Here is a 4,424-nt window from a genome sequence, read left to right on the forward strand (position 1 = left end):
GTCCTCGGGGCCCAATTCCAGAAGAGCAGCTAAACAAGTGAAAACAGTTTATTAACTAAACTGAAGACAGTTTATTAGCTAAAATCTGAATTAAATCACAGCGCCAGATCAGTGTACCGCGGAGACAAAGAGAGGAGGAGGGGCGGGGTTTCAGGAGTTTTACATGAGACGAGATATTGCTTCCTAGTTAAGCTTACTGGTGAGTAAAAGGCGCACATTACAACATGGCTAGGCTATCCAGCTATCTGCTTAAACTAGCCGTACTATCGGACTTCTGTTAGTTAGCTACTGATAATCACTAGTGAACGTAACATAATATTGCATTTCACATGGTTATAAACATTTTATTACAGTGGATATAGTGCACCCATTTTTTTATATAGTGGACATACACCCACCTATCATAGCCTGGCTGTAACCCTATCATTAAAGGCCTAGTGGGCATATTACACCCAGCCTCCCATCCATATAGCTTTTATAGTGGAGATATCACATCCACCTATTATATAGCCTGGCTATAAACATATTATTATATTATTATAGTGGAGATATCACATCCACCTATTATATAGCCTGGCTATAAACCTATTATTATTGTGGAGATATCACATCCACCTATTATATAGCCTGGCTATAAACATATTATTATAGTGGAGATATAACATCCACCTATTATATAGCCTGGCTATAAACCTATTATTATAGTGGAGATATCACATCCACCTATTATATAGCCTGGCTATAAACATATTATTATATTATTATAGTGGAGATATCACATCCACCTATTATATAGCCTGGCTATAAACATATTATTATATTATTATAGTGGAGATATCACATCCACCTATTATATAGCCTGGCTATAAACATATTATTATATTATTATAGTGGAGATATCACATCCACCTATTATATAGCCTGGCTATAAACCTATTATTATTGTGGAGATATCACATCCACCTATTATATAGCCTGGCTATAAACATATTATTATAGTGGAGATATCACATCCACCTATTATATAGCCTGGCTATAAACATATTATTAAAGCCCTAGTAGAATATTGCACCCATTCACATGCATTTGTTATTACAGTTGGAAAACTGTACAAAGCCCAAGGCTGTCTGTGTGCATCACATGTAGCCTACCACTCTCTGTGTGCATCACATGTAGCCTACCACTCTCTGTGTGCATCACATGTAGCTTACCACTCTCTGTGTGCATCACATGTAGCCTACCACTCTCTGTGTGCATCACATGTAGCCTACCACTCTCTGTGTGCATCACATGTAGCCTACCACTCTCTGTGTGCATCACATGTAGCTTACCATTGTAAGTGGAATTCTGACATGTGTTCTGAGGTGTGATGTGTGCTGGAATGAATGAATACAGGATGAATGGATTGTCTACTCTGTGTAGCATGGCATGGAGGTGTCTGTGTGTGTGTCCTGTACAGTCAGCTATTTCCTTTTATAGACGTTGAACACAAAAGGCTGTTTCACTCTACTTCCTGTAAACAACGTCGACTATGTTTGCTTCCTGCTTCTGTCTGATTCGTCAGTTTGGCCCTTGTGACCCTCAGGGCCTCTAGGAGTTCCAGGATGAGGAAGTGGGTTTCCCCTAGAAACAAAGAGGAGAGAGTAGAATGTAACGGAGAGAGTAGAATGTAACGGAGAGAGTAGAATGTAACGGAGAGAGCAGAATGTAACGGAGAGAGCAGAATGTAACGGAGAGAGTAGAATGTAACGGAGAGAGCAGAATGTAACGGAGAGAGTAGAATGTAACGGAGAGAGCAGAATGTAACGGAGAGAGTAGAATGTAACGGAGAGAGCAGAATGTAACGGAGAGAGCAGAATGTAGCGGAGAGAGTAGAATGTAGCGGAGAGAGTAGAATGTAACGGAGAGAGCAGAATGTAACGGAGAGAGCAGAATGTAACGGAGAGAGCAGAATGTAACGGAGAGATTAGAATGTAACGGAGAGAGCAGAATGTAACGGAGAGAGCAGAATGTAACGGAGAGAGCAGAATGTAACTGAGAGAGCAGAATGTAACGGAGAGAGCAGAATGTAACGGAGAGAGCAGAATGTAACGGAGAGAGCAGAATGTAACGGAGAGAGCAGAATGTAACGGAGAGAGCAGAATGTAACGGAGAGAGTAGAATGTAACAGAGAGAGTAGAATGTAACGGAGAGGGCAGAATGTAACGGAGAGAGCAGAATGTAACGGAGAGAGCAGAATGTAACGGAGAGAGCAGAATGTAACGGAGAGAGCAGAATGTAACGGAGAGGGCAGAATGTAACGGAGAGAGTAGAATGTAACGGAGAGGGCAGAATGTAACGGAGAGGGCAGAATGTAACGGAGAGAGCAGAATGTAACGGAGAGGGCAGAATGTAACGGAGAGGGCAGAATGTAACGGAGAGGGCAGAATGTAACGGAGAGGGCAGAATGTAACGGAGAGAGCAGACCTACAATATATAAACAGAGGGTGGGTTCAGATTCCCTCTCCTATCCTGGAAGTCTGCACTTGTTCAAAGTGTGCTTTTGTTCACTCACCCTTATGGATATAAAAACATTAGATTGTCTGGGACGAAGCAATATGGTGACAATTCCCTGCAGCCTATCAGAGGGCGTGATGGTGATATTTATTTGTTTCTGTGGCCTAAGGGAAGTGCCTCTGCCTCTGATTTACCCAATCCCAGGCCTGGAGCTATGGAATTCACGCACGCACACACGCTCACACACACACACACACACACACACACACACACACACACACACACACACACACACACACACACACACACACACACACACACAGACACCAAACCCAAGCCATGGAGCAATGGAATTCCTAGGGAACGAGTCCCAGCCTGGATAGCTCCCATTATTATCTCTGACACACACACACACACAAACACACACTGCCTGACACGTTGCCAGGCTGGGCTGGGCAGGACTGGAGCAGGGCGTAACCATGGAGATGAACAAGAACTGCTGGGCATGATAGAACTGGCTGTGTCTGAGACCGCTGTGGAATGAGACTGCCTGTTATAACATGACCTGGAGAGAGAGAGAGAGAGAGCGAGAGAGAGAGAGGAATAGAGAGATGGGGGGAAAGAGAAAGAAAGAAAGAGACCAAGATAGACAGGGACTGAGAGAGACAGGGACTGAGAGAGACAGGGACCGAGAGAGACAGGGACCGAGAGAGACAGGGACCGAGAGAGACAGGGACCGAGAGAGACAGGGACCGAGAGAGACAGGGACCGAGAGAGACAGGAACCGAGAGAGACAGGGACCGAGATAGACAGGGACCGAGATAGACAGGGACCGAGAGAGACAGGGACCGAGAGAGACAGGAACTGAGAGAGACAGGAACTGAGAGAGACAGGGACCGAGAGAGACAGGGACCGAGAGAGACTGAGAGAGTAATAAGGTGCACACACGGATATTACAAGCTAAAGTAAAGCTGTTGTTGACCTACTCTTCTGAAAAGCACAGGGGAGAGGACAGAAAGGGTAAGTAGGAGGGAGAGGGGTGAGGAAAGGGGGAGAGGCTGGGGACAGCTAATGTAGTTGTTGATGTCTGGATTAGAGGTCGACCGATTATGATTTTTCAACGCCGATACCGATTATTGGAGGACAAAAAAAGCCGATACCGATTAATCGGCCGATTTATTTTAAAAAAAGAAAATGTTTTGTATATATATATATATATATATATATATATATATATCATACACACACATTTTTGTAATAATGACAATTGCAACAATACTGAATGAACAATGAACACTTTTATTTTAACTTAATATAATACATAAATACACACACACACACACAGCTCTGAAGTGACAATGATACTGAAGAGTCTGCTTAGGAGACAAATACTCTCAACTGTTTGAATAAAAATAGAGTTTAAGTTACCTGTGATGAATGTTGAAAACAAAAACTTTAATATATATATGCAGGAAAGTCTATTTTAATAATGGGCATGGTAAGAATTGACGACCAAAGTGCGAGTCATAATTCCCATGACACCTAGCAAAATCTGAAAAGCGGTTCCTTCATTTATTCCATAGGATATTTTTAGATTCACTTAAAATAAGGTCTGTGTTTCGTGTAGGCTTACATCACCGTGCCAATTTTATAACTGTGTAGATATCCATAGGACAAGGTAACTCTGATCAATATTAGTGAGATTTACACGGGTATCAAAACGTTGAGGCGGTTTAAGCCTGCACGAAACACAGACCTAATTTGAAGTAGATCAAGACATTCTCTACGGAAGACATGAACGGTAAAATAACGAAGGAACCCCTTTCAAATTCAGCCGCAAATTATTACAGGAATTATAACGCGTCGACTATTTCTCTCTAAACCATATACCTTTGGCTAATCTGGAAACTATCACCTCGAAAACAAAA

General features: G+C 42.5%; 1 protein-coding gene across 1 annotated transcript in view; it reads left to right on the top strand.

Moving 5' to 3' along the window:
* The window catches only part of LOC120038374 (serine/threonine-protein kinase PAK 2-like), a gene marked incomplete at its 3' end in the record, with an annotated part of 8,488 nt that continues 4,064 nt past the window's right edge, over positions 1 to 4,424 (top strand). Inside the window, exon 1 of the mRNA XM_038984151.1 lies at positions 1 to 199. The remainder of the gene's footprint in view (positions 200 to 4,424) is intronic.

This window comes from Salvelinus namaycush, unplaced genomic scaffold (assembly GCF_016432855.1).
Source record: "Salvelinus namaycush isolate Seneca unplaced genomic scaffold, SaNama_1.0 Scaffold2170, whole genome shotgun sequence".
Lineage (NCBI taxonomy): Eukaryota > Metazoa > Chordata > Actinopteri > Salmoniformes > Salmonidae > Salvelinus > Salvelinus namaycush.